The sequence below is a fragment of the Choloepus didactylus genome, chromosome 20 (genome assembly GCF_015220235.1).
Source record: "Choloepus didactylus isolate mChoDid1 chromosome 20, mChoDid1.pri, whole genome shotgun sequence".
Taxonomy (NCBI): Eukaryota; Metazoa; Chordata; class Mammalia; order Pilosa; family Megalonychidae; genus Choloepus; species Choloepus didactylus.
The window spans coordinates 60442489-60456660 of NC_051326.1; the positions used below are offsets into that span (position 1 = coordinate 60442489).

Consider the following 14172-nt stretch of genomic DNA (forward strand, 5'->3'; position numbering starts at 1 on the left):
AGAATAGGGTGCAAGTCCTCGGGTGATATTAACTCTTAAAATTCATTTCCTTTAGCTTAAATACAGCAAAATGAACAATACAGCTTATGTCATGTGATAAGGGGATAAGACAGAGAAGAAAGCAAAGATATTTGCTTTGCAGACACATACAAACATACTCATAACAAAACAAGGAGGAAATATTCATGCCATCATAATCCTCATTTCTGTAAGTGGTCATGGGGCCATAGCTCATATTTATCACTACCTTCTTCCACTACCCATTCCATGTTCCCCTTACCCTCAGCAAGCACTTCAGCTGGCCATGGCTCTTTGCCTGGTGGGGTGACCCAAAGCTTCATTCCTCAAGTTTCTTGGCCTTTGGAAGTCCTGCCTGGATTGGGTTGTTGATGTTTCCCATTGACTTTAATCACAGGGCATGGCAGTACTAAGAGACGCCCTAGGGGATCTCCTGTATTCCAGGAACTCTTCTTTACCTCCATTGTGTAGTTGCAGTGCTATTTCCCCTTGATAGTCAGGATCAATCACCCCACCCAGTACAGTAGTCCCCTTCCTTGCCTGTTGATTCAGAGGCATAAGAAGCCCAAAGTGGCCAGGTGGCAGTCTTAACTTTCAGTTCAATGGGATTATTATGTTTCCTGATGGAAGCACTCCTCCTTTTGGAACAAAGACTTGTAGACCAGCAGAGCATAAGCTTGCAGGAATGGGAAGCAAAAATTTACCTAGTGGATCACTAAGAGTGACAGTGAGTGGTGCCACTCCTGTTTCCACCCCTTGATTCCTGGACCCATGAATCCTGGCTATGGGAGAAACAGCACCATAGAGTGGACGCTGATTCAGAGCACACACAACCTCCTGGAGAACACTGCCCCAACCCCACAAGGTACTGCCACCTAGTTGGTGCCATAACTGAGTCTTCAACAGGCCATTCCACCGTTCTATCAACCTAGCTGCCTCTGGATGATAGGGAACATGGTAAGACCAGACAGCTCAGTAACATCACCTGGCCAAGTTGACAAATGAACCTAACATCACACGTTCAACTAAGTACTGACACCATCTGATGTGAAACTGAAACTATGCAGAGCAGCCACTTGGCTGAGCTAAGGGCTGTAGGGATAGTTACTGTCCATAAGCCAGGAGGTGCCGTGACCATTTGTACTGATAATTTGGCTGCATACCACGCTTAGGAGTGTGGCTGGCCACATGAAAGTATGAACAATGGACCATCGTTGGTCACCCCCTATGGGGGGGAAAGAAATGGGGAAGGATACGTTGACTGCCTGCCATAAGCGTAAAGTAACTGCTTTCCATGTGTTTGCCCATAACAGTAACTCTTTACCAGGCAACGTTGAAGCAGATGTCCTGGCAAAAGTTCATATCCTAATGCCAGCAACACATGAAGCTGCTGAATGGCTGCACTGGAAAACAGGACACTGAGGGTATCGGACTTTGTGGAAACTGGAACAACAATTCCAGTTACCCAAAATTAGACAAGAACTAAAGGAAGGAGTAGACGCCTGCTCTTCCCGCTCCGTGCGATGACCAAGAATGCTCCCTCATCAGCCATGAGCAGTTCCCAGTCACCTGGTGGCAGGTAGAATATACTGGGCTCCTTCCCCTGTCCAAAGGTACAAAAGATGCTTTCACTGCTGTAGATACAGCTACAGGACTTTTTCCTGAACCCGTGGGAAAAGCCAACTGAGCTACAATACATAGTCTAGAGAAAATAATTGCATCCTTTGGGGTCCCCATATATGTGGACAGCAATAGAAGGACCCCCTTCACAGGGCAATTAACCCAAGCCCGGGCTACTGAACATGAAAGCCTATGGACACTCCACCTGCCTCACAATCCAACGGCAGCCATGTTAATCAAAAGGATGAATGGCCTTTTTTAAAGAAACAATTGAAGGATGACAAAAAGTCTCTATAGCAATCGGAATCAACAACTGTATCCAGCATGGACTAATATCAACTCCAGACCCACTTCCCCCACTGGTGTCAAAATGGTGACCCCTTGGCCCATGCAACCATTGTGAACAGGGGTAAAAGGGCCAGCAATGTTGCAACTGCAACAAGGTAATAAAAACTATCCATTCCTGCCTGTGCCACCAGCATTAGAAAGTGGGGAAAATAAGGTCAACTAGCCTTGGTCCTGGCTTGTACAGCCCCACTCCCTAGGCATCCTGAGCTCATGGGGTCCTCGGATTGTTCAAAATCTGACTATTAGACCACAGTTTGTGCTAAAGATGCCACAGGTTGTGTATATTGTTAACCCAGGACACCCCATAACCTCCAGGTCCTATATGCATGATATTCTGGACTCCTACAATGCCTAGACAGACTGTAGATGTAGCCCCTGGGGGCTCTTTGCAACCCCAAGGGCAAAAGATATGGCATTTGAAGCCCCTAAGTAACATACCTTCTCCAGCAACACTTTTATAATGGAAACTTAGCTTGTATATTGTTAGATCACCAAGACCTGTCCCTCACTGTTCCCCACAGATATCTTTTTGCCTGTAGCAATGCAGGAAACACATTTCTACAGTGGGCTTCTGCTATAACCTACGCACACAAGTCTCAGTGTTGGGTATGCACTGAGTTGCCATTGTCCGGTGCCAAAAGCCTCCCCTGGACTGTCACTCCTGCCAGCTGAACAATGTGGGATGCAATGCTGACATGGCAAAATACCCACCAGCAAGTTTGGGAATATTTTTTCTCATTCTCATTGCCAAAGGCTTTACCCTATAAAACTGACACATTCCTCTGTATATTCTTTGGTGTGGGAACAGGCCAACAAGTCCAGATGTGTACTTGGGTACTCTGATGGCTCAGGATGGCTAAGTGCTGAAATGGTACTATTGATAGAGTGGCTCCAGGCTGCATGGAGCACATAAAAGGATATAAAAACATGGGGGTGGCCAGGCCGGTGACCCGCTCCCTCCAGCTATGGGGCACCCTGCCGGCCGGCACCGCGAACTCACTTACCAGAGGTACGGTCACCGTCGCCATCCTGCGTCACTCGCAACAGCCTCACACACCCCAGGCTCCTGCTCTCTTCCTTTCTCACATGATCTGGGCAATGGTGGAAGTTCCTGTTATTATGAACTCTCACGATAATAGAACTTTCTTCAGACCAAGCGGAAGGAGGAAGGGACACGCTCCCAGTTTGTACGCTCTCTCTCAGTGATCACGCTGGGGAGAGAATTGCCGAACCTCTCCTGGGCTGAAGGACCATCCTCAGAAGCCCACCTCTCCCAACTATCAAGACGAGAAAAGTGATGAAAGAATCCTATATTTCATAGATTATTAGACTCACATTAAAATAATATGCATATTCTTTGTATTTTAACAGCCCTAAAATATCAGGAGGTGTGTAACAATGAGTTGGCAACATTTTCTCTTTCCTAGTGACTCAGGAAACAATAGCACGTCCTAAAACTGATGGCCTTGTACATTTGTTGAAACACGGTAGGTAGAACTTCAACCCAAGAGATGGGGTTCCTGAAACCAATCCATCTTGAACAGCAGAGTCCCCTTAGTCCCTGAACTAATTTTAAAAGGCTAAGCGTGGCCATCCATGGAATTGGAAGAGCTGCTTTGGGCAACTGCCATGTGCTGGACCTAGTCCCAAGCTTGGAATTCAGTTTTTCAACCCAGAAGAAACCAACCCTGTAAGCTCAGGCACCTGAGATTGTTGGCCCAGTGAACCTCAACAAAGGGGCTTCCCCAGTTAGGGAAGTCTATATTTAATAAAGAAATCCTCTTGTTAAGTATGGCAGATTTACCTCCTCATCCTCCTGAGACCCCTCTAATATGATAGGGAAAGGTTTTCATAAAGGCAAAAACCCATAAGGGCAAATAGTTGGGAACCTTGTGGGAGGTGGAGCTGGGTGGAAAGTGGCCACTGCCCTAGTAGACTGGGGTATGGAGACCAGTGCCTGAGGCATTGTGCGTGGGACTGCAGCTGGAAAAGGAGACCCCAGACCTGTCTCCCTACCCATGCTGCTGGCAAGCCTGACCCGTCCCAGCAGTAACTGTGAAGTGAGCTCCCACAGAGGAGACTTTCTAGGCCAGCTAGGGGCAGAGCCCTGTTCTCAGGCTCCTGAGGCAGAACAAGGTACTTGACTGAGTACTTCACCCAGAAACTTGAGCAAAAACTGCAGCGCTGATGCAGCGCTGTTCAAGAGGTTTTCTCAGAGCATTTCACGGTTATTACCAGTAGCTCTTTCCTCTTTTTAATTTAAGGGAGCCCAGAATGACAAACTAAGTACTGGCACAGGCTGGCAAGAAACAAAACAACTTTCATTTCAGATATTGTAGGTCCTACATCTGCCTATCTGACAGTTCTGACAATATCTGACAATATAGTTTAAGCACAAAATCACTTTAATTGATGCATTTTGCATGGAGGCTTAGGGATTTATGGCAAAAGGTGATGGGAACAACGGAGTCTGTGCTACAGCCGATCTCACTTTTAGATAATGCCCTGCATCCAATTGTTACTATAAATTTACTATGGCCCTGGAGAATGAGAATGATATAATACACTGTTTGCTTCTTTAAATCACCAGAACCACTCAGAAACCCACTCTCAAGGAGTTATGAGAGACTCTTTTCTCTGTCCTTCTCCTCTTAACCTGTTGCCCTCAAGCATTTGATAATTGCAAGAAAATGATTTTGGTGCACACTCCACAGCAGGATAATAGTAGTCGAAGTGGCAGTCTGACTTTTTCTAGAAGAAACTTCCCCATCTTTCTTAATTAATTTGTGAATTTCTTGAAAGTGTTGTAGACCATGGATTTATCTGTTGACATTTGAGAGATAATAAATACTAAAATAGGCCAAACTGTTGGAAGAGATTGAAGTGTTTGTACTATTTGGAAAACAATGTTTCTAAACAATGTTTTCTAAAAAAAAAAAAACAGTTCTCAAAAAGATAACTGCTCTAAAGGGTGGACAGAAGTCAAACCAGATCAAGAAGATGAAGACAAAATGGTAGGGCCCATGAACTTGGCTGAGGAACTGCAAATCTTTATTCTTGCTAACTTTCATCAGCTTAGAACACTCCACCATCAGTGTATTTTTAAGTATTAAATTTTAAGTGTATTCAGATTCCTAAAGGAGAGTCATAACAAGCATCTTCTTGAACCAATTTCTCTTTAAAAAAAACAAACACTGTCACTGCCAACAGACAAACTCAATGTTTGCTCTTGTTGATAAGACAGCAATGTACTGCCACTGTGGTTCCAATCTGCTAACCTTGTGAAATATTAACCATACTCCAAAAATCCTGTCATGACCATATGCAAGAGGAAGGAAATTGCCTTCAGACTGCTGGAGCTGAGACAGTTCCAATTTACATTATGTGCTCTATACATAATGGTATTTATTTAATTTGGAAATCCTTTCTCAAAACAGCTTTCCTAGTTCCAAATGTATCTTTATAAAGATCAGTGACTGATTTGCATACAATATGCATTTTGCTTATTTATCTTGGTTAATTGGGGTTTTAGCTTGTTTAGTTTTAAATTTTCATAATTTTAATTTTTAGGGAAAACGGTATAGTCCTCTCAGACATTTTTCCAATCTAAAAAGAAATCAACCACTTCTGTTAAGGAGGGATGGTTTCTGACGTAAAGGTGGCTAAATGGGAAACCACATTCCCCACCACCAACACTGAGTTCACTCAACAAAACCACCAAGGACCAACTGACTTCGAACGGAAACTTGTTAGTCCTTCTGAGCATTACTTAAATTCACCCTTTTAACCCCACATTTCCCTGTGAGATGAAGTTTACAGGAGGTCCCAGATGATATCGGAGTAATAAAGTGAGGAAACTAATGAGAATCTAGTGTCTAAATAATAAACATCATTTTAAAAAAACAATAAAAACCTCATTTGCTTTTAAACTATTAAACCTATAAGGGCATGTGTTCCTATATAAGCTTTAGCTAATTCCTAAATTATAAGAAAACAGGCTGGCTTTCTTGTAGCACATTTTAATCCCTTTTTAAGGTTCATTACTCAGCAGCTTTGTTTTAGTGGGTCCCACAAATGAGTAAGTAGAACCTTGACTAGAGAAGAGGAAGCAATTGTTTTAAGAAAAAAAACACACCATTCTATTAGGAGCACACTCAAAGACAAGGCTACCTACAGCATTTGCCTGAGGACTAGATCTTCCACTGTGAGGTGAGAGACTCAATTATTGGCACACTGCTGTGTGATATGTGACCTCCAGATGAGGAAAAACTCTTAATAAAAACAGAAAAGAAGGTATACTGGTTTGTAAGTACAACTCCATCCCTTCTCCACTTCCACACGGCTTGTAAGTCCAGGTCAGTGTAAGAGGTAGGAAGTCCATCTGTTTGCTGTTTTTTTTAAAATCAAGATCTGTAAAAGAGGACCCACATGCAAGCCTTTGGGGGAACACATAATTCTGCCCAAATGATGAAATAAAAGTTATCAATAATACAGTCTTCTAGATTTCTTCAGGAGAGACAAAAGGAGTACATTGTGAAAACATTTTGAGAGTATATTCAATCAAGGTGATAAGCATTAAAAAGCCTAAATTCTGAAGGTATATGGAAAAAAGGTAGCTTCATAGGCACACCAATGACAAACTCGAGTCTGAGGAACCCAGGAACACCAAGAATCTGGAGTCCAGATCCTACAGCTGAGCTGACAGATGATAAAGACTGTATTACCTCAATGGCTAAATATTTAAGCTTCACAGAGTGGAAGATATTTGACTGTAAATGAGTCAAGAATACAAAGTTTAAAAAAAAAAACTGCCAGTGAAATTACACTGCAGACATAAAATCTCAACTGCCTGAGAGCTCTAGTTTTTTAAAAGCCGTGGCTGACAGAGTAAATTAAGCTATGAGACGTTTACTATGTTTAACAGAGATAAACTGGCAAATGTAGAAGATGTAATTACCCAGCATGTTTTTCTAAAAATGAGTCTTAACTCGGTGCTATGGAGGGCAACAACTTCAAGGCACTGGTTTATTCATTTTCCTTTTTATTTTCCTTTCTGAAAACATAGTCTCTCATGTGCTTAGAAAGAATTAATTAAAAAAATATTCAGTAACTGAGTAAGATGGTCAAATATCGAAAAACAGAGAGAGTTTTGCTGAGAAAGCAGGCCAAAGGGAAACCACTTCAGCATTACAGCATCTTGGAAGAGGGTTTCCTGGATAAAGCATTCTGTTTGTTGCGGCAAAACATCCAGAATTTGCCCAAGGGGACTATATCTTCCACTTCTACCAAGAACTAACCTTTACCTTACTGTAATTATATCCCAACTAGATTTGTTTTCATTATAATGAGATAATAACTATTTACTACTTGAAGATACGTACAGAGATGTTTACATGATGAAACCAACAGCCTGATTTATTAAAGTAACGATGCATTTTCTTTTCATTAAATAGCAATAAAAGGGGACAGTTCCAAGCTAGCTCGTGGAAGAAGATACCACGATCAAAAATTTAGAATTTCTACACAGTAGAACTGCTAATAAGCCAAAAAAATTCTCTAAGCCTGCACTGGAATAAATAGAAAGATGATTATTCACACATTTAAAAAATACATTAAGCTAAAGGACAGATGAAGATTCTTCCTCTCCTTTGGGAAGTTCTTGGGCCTCTCCTACAAGGGCTGTCTCCTTTGCAATTCTGTTAAGACAGGAAAGTTTCTGGGTCCCCCATCCCCCTTAGAGTGTGGTAGTTATGGAGAATATACACTTGCTGAATGGTTGTAATGTTATAATTATTTATATGTTTATACATTTATCTACCCCAGTACACTATAAGCTCATTGAAGCCACGAAGCCTTCCTAGAATAGTGCCTAAGAAACTGGAAATGATCAATAAATATTTGTTGAATGAATGAATGAATGAAATAAAAGGAAATGTCCAGAAACGTATGTTGTGACAGAAAATGATTCAAACTGTGTCAAAGTACTCCCTCTTTTCCAACTAAAAGAGAATGAGAGGCAATCATACGTATATATATCCAACATTCATATACATGGTCCCAAGTTACCCTCAGATGGTCGGCTCCTTTGTGTGAGCCACCGCTATGTCACTGATAGACTTCTACAAGCCTTCTACTGTACGTATATGAAGACCTCAGCTTCTAGATTATCCATGCAGTCACCTCTTCCAGCCCTGGCAAGAGAGACCAAGGACCGTACAGAAGACACTTGCCCCCTCTACTCACTGAGCAGGAAGGAACTTCACAAAACACTTTGTCGTCATGGAACCTGTAGCAGTAGACAAAATGAACAAGAGGGATGAATTGACTCACTGCTCTTTGAACTTGAATGATTTAGCTACATCAAGAAGGATTTCTTTTTCACTTCCTCCTTTCATATAATCATTTTTTATGGACCATGAGGAGAACATGGAGTTGGTGACAAGAGAACTAAATTTAAGTCCTGGCTCCACTGAAACCCTGAGTTCCCCAACTGATGTGGACCTGTTTCCTCGTACGAAAGAAGGGAATGATAAAAAGAATGAAATTGACCTCATTTGGATTCTTTGTCAAGTCATGTGAGATTGTAGATGTGGAAACAATTGTTAAGCCATAAATCAGTGTGTTACATTAAAGTTATAAAGAAAGCCATCTTTGTGGTGGTAGACTGACTGCAAATAATAGCCCCAATCCTCTACTCCTCTATGACTCTTTGCAATGCAACTTTAAAGTGCCTCCGATGAAGAGGTGGAAACTATTCTTCCATCATATCTCCCCGTTGATCTGGATTGGTCTTGTGATTTGCTTTGGTGACGATGTGTTAATTCTGAGCCCAGGCCTCTAGGAGTCTAACAAGCCCAGGTTAGCCCGATGGAGGATTACTGACCATGTGGAGGAGTACTCAACTGTCCAAACTGAGAGCCTCCTAGTGTCCAGCCTTTAGAAGCAGACACAGCCAAGATCAGCAAAGCTGCCTACCTGACCCGTTGCTGACTACAGGTGCAAAGGTGAGCCCAGCCAAGATCAGTGGAATCACCCAGCTGGTCTGTAGATTCATGAGAAATGATAAAAGCTTATTGTTTTAAACCACTGAGTTTTGGGATGGTTTGTGATATAGCAATTGCTAACTGATACAGCATTATAGCCTCCCACCAGAGTCCTTGGGAACATGCCCAGAAAGCACGGGTAATGGTCAGACAGTGTGCAGGTAACATGACCAGAAACGTAACTGTGGATGTTACAACTGGATGTTTCAGCTTTTCTATTAAGCTTCTTTCAGCATTTTCCAGGGTGGGGTTTAGCCACAACTCCTGGCTGACCTCAGAAATAAGGCTGAGAGCTTCTGATCTCAGCAGAAAGACTGCCCTTAATTCACAGAACACCATGTGAACAGCTGTGCTGCTGCTTCCAGGATGTGATCTAAAAAGAAAGTAAAAAACTGGTCTCCTGGACCCTATAAAATCTCTCTTTAAGTATGCTGACCCAATAAAGGACCAAATACGCAGCCAGGTCTCTTTTAAATTTAGCTTCTGAAATCCACCTACCCAGGCTGACATTTAGAAATCAGCTGATACAGTAAAGCAGGAAAGGATTAGTTAGCAAAAGTGGAAAAGGAAACAGATCAGGGGCTAGATCACCACAAGCCTATAAAAACCACATAAAATTTGCATGGAAAGTGGAAAGGGAATTAAAGAAGAAATGAAAGGATAACCCATCAACATCTTTTTATGACCAAGTATATCCTTGCTCACAGAACTATGACTGTGTAGAGCTAAGACTAATGTGATGTCATTAGTGAATATTCTGGGGATAATTACAGAGCCTGTGCATTAACATTTCCCTTTATTTTTGCCTTGTGTTTATTTTTTGTTCATTTCCCAGGGTTTAACTCCTCCCAATGCATAAGCACAGGATGAGGACCTAGAACTTGAATCATCCAAATATTCCTCATCATTAGTAGATATCAAAGTCACAAAATTTTGAGAACTTGAAGGATATGTAGAAATATACTCCCACTCTTGCTTAAAGGGTTCTCTTTTTAGACTGTACCTTCTACACCCCCAGCCTTCCCTCTTTCTTCTTTGTTACCAAAGTAGGACAGGAGCAAAGCTGTTCAGACTGCCAGCAGGTCAGCAAAAAAATGAGGGAAAGCACCTGAGATGAAGATGGGGAAACCCCGAGCACCCATCAACAATGACTGCAGGTAACAGTTATTGATGAGCACTTTCCTATATATGAAGCATCATGGTGTTCATTCCTTTATCTCAAATTTATCTTCTCAATAATTCCCCAAGTTAGGTATTATTAAATCCACTTACAGATGGGCTGGGTGAGATGTGGTTACTTGCCCCAAAAGTCTCATAGCTGGTGAGGGGCAGAGCCAAGAGCAAAACTCAGTCTGGATGATACTTAAGAACTCGCTCCACAGCCATTTGAACCCTATGTTTTGACTTTGCTAGCATTCTTTACTTTTGAAACCAATGTTTTTGCAATGTGTTACACTCTTCCAAGGGTTTTCACAAACACAGTTGCGTGAACCAAGTGCTTCATATCTCTGAGTGAATCCCATTCCTTGACAGAGCTCAGTGGAGCACTCAGCTCACCTGGGGCCCCTCCCCATGCAGGCTGCCAATTTTTCTTTGGGCCTGTCTCTGCAGCCTCTTCCAGCTCTGCCTTCTGCATTTCCTTTCATCCTTGTTCCTCTCTTCCCCTCACCAAGAACTACAGTGACTAGGCCACTAAATAACTGTCTAACCCTCTCTGAGCCTCATTTGTTCATCTGTAAAATGGAGATGGGAGCAACTGATTCACAGAGGTGATTGAGAGGACTAAATGAGATTATTTATATACACATACACACAAACATATATGTACACATTTGTAATAGATTTAGCACTCATAAGTAAATGCTCACAAAATGTTACATACAGCAAATGCAGGCTTTCCATGAACATACAGATTTTGTGGAGGTAGAAGTTTAAATCTATTCCTGGATTCTTACTACAGAGAAAAAGGTCTCCATGGTGAGCAAGAAGACTCCATTGTATTTCCATAAAGCAAGACTTCTTTATATTTGTTTGCTGCTTTGCAATTTATAAAGTATTTTCAAGAGAGTATCCTCTGCCATTCTTGCTATAAGGCAGCACTTTCTCAGGCCTGGTATAAAAGCCACCCTCTCAATGAAGTATTTTCTGAGTGTCCTGCAGAAGACATTAGGGACTATTCAGCATCTATCCCTGTCTCCTTCTAAAGTCTCTTCCTATAGAGCAGAAGCTTAAACATTTCCAAACTCCTCTTGCAGCTAAAGTGTCCAATGTTGGTCAATCTGATGCACGTGCATAAGCCATAATTTTAGAACTGAGTTAACTGGGGGAAGAGGAATAATGGAATCCATTTTCAGTGCTGAGCGTGGTAGAGGAGGCATGGCTCTGGTGCCCTCAGCACTGGAGGCAGATTCATAATTCAACAGGCCACTTCCAGATAGGGGCAGGAGCAGCAGCTACCTTGGCTGCCCAGTTCTGGGGCATGGCTCTGAAGCATCTGTCTCTTTAGCCCTCCCAATCTTTAATTCTCTATAAATTTCTTTCCTCTTAAAGTATCTAGAGTATACTCTATTCCTGCACTTCATCCCTGAGCAATTACTTGGAAGATGCCCTCCTCTTTGTATACATCCCAGCCCATAATTCTTGTCATGCTTGACTTTTCTTATAGTAACTTTTAGATGTGGTTGTCTCTCTCTCAGGTTGAAAGCTGCTTGATGGAAGATGCTATGTCATTTTCATCTTTGATTCCCCTCATTGCACTTGCATAGTGCTTAGCACAAAACATTTGTGAATTTAACTGGGGCAACCTTGATTCCCAGTTCCCACAATGACATTATAGTAGGCTAAATCCTGCTTTTGAAATATCATTAGGTTTTGTTATTCCATATCTACATTGCTAGCTTAAAAAGTGGCAATATTTATGTATGGTAGATTAGGCTGTTCTTCAGAAATATTTATTCTAGCCTCCTCTCTTCCATGGGACTAGCATATTTCTCTGCTCCACTGATAATGGGTTTGGCTATACGGCTTGATTTGGTCTCACTCTGGGGTGGAGGATAGTCTCTGCCCCCTTTTGATATTGGGCTCAGTCTTGTGATTTGCTTTGACCAATCAGCTATTAGAAGACATGGCATGACAGAGAATCTTGAAATGTTCTTGTGCAGTTGGGCTTGTGTTCCTGTGCTTCTGCCACTGTCCTGAGGAGAACATGTGCTGGAAAGCCCACTGGTCCAGGAAAGAGGTTGACAGGCATGGAGCAGAGTCACTCCAGCTGAGCCCAGTCTAAATCAGCCAGCATTCCAGTCTACCACCCTCCGCACCCCCCACTCATCTACAGATGCATGAGGAATGAATGTTTGCTGTTTTATATCTCTGAGGTTTTGTGATTATTGCACCATATTACTGTGGCAAAAAAGCAGGTTCCTGGAAAGGTAAAGGAAATGCTCCCTTTCAAAGAAGATTGCGTGTGTTAGAAAGACAGGTGCACCCTCGTTTAGTTAACACTTCCCTCTAATGCATTCCCTTTCTCCCACTCCTGTCTTCCTCCTTGACACTCATCTCCCATTTCCATAACACTATATCTTCCTAAAGCTCCAGCTACTTCTCTGACTTCACTTTAATGCCCCCAGTCTCCTTGTGCCTTATAAATAGTTGTCGTTCAAGATGTTTGCTTCTCTTAAGTACTCTTCTCTCCTTTTAAGTTTCATTCATTTTCAAGGAGTTGTATCACTCCCTGTGGAAAACTCCCAAATGTTCTCCACAGCCCTGAATTTTTCCTTGAAAGTCACTGAGTTCTAGCTGCCAACTATCTCCAGCTGGCTTTTCTCCTAACATCCCTAACAGAGGACCCTCAAACCATGTCTGCAACTCCTTCAAACTCACTCAGCTGCTGCCTGTTTCTTTTACCATTCTATCTTTCAGGTCATCCATATTCCAAAATCTCCATATTAAATTGTAATATTCCTCGTATCCAACCACTCTCCAAATTTAATAACTGCCAAATACTGTGTAGTTAAAATAGGCAGTTCTGATAAGCACTAAAAAGGAGTTATTTAGGCTAGGGGAGCTTGTAAGTTAAAGGAATACTATTTGGAATCATTTCTGTAAGGCTGCCCTGAAAGACCGTGTTCTCTAATTACAGAGGTTTTTTTCAATAAATATTTTTCTTGAACTGGGGGCAAGATGGACAGAAGGTGGAGCCTCACCCATACTAATAAAAAATATTAGAGAGTTTTGCTGGGGGAGAGATGACGCAGGGAAACTGCAGCCATTCCCACTTCAATTAGCAAAATTAAAGGCTGGTATTTTGTGCTGTCCTATTCAAAAATCAATGGCTAATAAAAATGTAAGCAACATTAACTCAGACTAGCAAAATAAGAATTAAAATTTACCATGCAGAACACAACCCATAAGAATAGTTTGCAACTTGATTTCTTTTTCCATTCAAAATGGTTGTAACACTATCAGATTTCCATACCAGCATTTAAGGGAGGCCCTCTGAAAAGACCCTGGATATACATCTCATATTATATTCTTTATTTATTCATTTTATAAGATTCCAGCTTTCCCCCCAAATCTGGCTGCAGGTCTATCCCACTGTACATTATTGAGAGAAGTTCTATCACAGATAGCCACGGGAATTCTGAAAGAAGCCTCCAGAGAGAAGGCAGCTGGAGCCTACCAGAGTTCATTACCAAGCTGCTGAGTTAAACGTGTCTCAGACAATATCTATTTGGTGAATTTCAGGCATGAACAACGGCTATGTTTGCCAAGTATACGTGGGATTTATTCACAAAAAAGTGGAAAATGCTTCTTCCAGGCACCCAGGATCAGAGACACACATATTTCATATCCCCTTAACTAACAGAAGCAGAGGTGTATTATGTTTACTTTTACTGATCTGATTTGATATATTTTAGCTCCTGCACTAGCCATGTTTTTTGTGTAAATGGACATTAGGTAAGCTCCCTTTCCTGACTCTGTAGTTGACCCTGATCTACCCAAAAAGTCCTTTTAGTCTAGACCAAACTTTATCCAGCCGAAAATATTAATACTTAGCAGAATGTTTGCTATTTATGCATGATCAGAAAGGGGACTGGGATGAGATGGCAGAGCTGTGTGTGTGTGTGTGTGTGTGTGTGTGTGT

The 14172-nt window shown here is 41.9% G+C and overlaps 1 pseudogene; it reads right to left on the reverse strand.

The window, feature by feature from the left end:
• Positions 1 to 3133: 3133 nt before the first annotated feature.
• LOC119516500 overlaps positions 3134 to 14172 on the reverse strand; it is a 179686-nt pseudogene continuing 168647 nt past the window's right edge.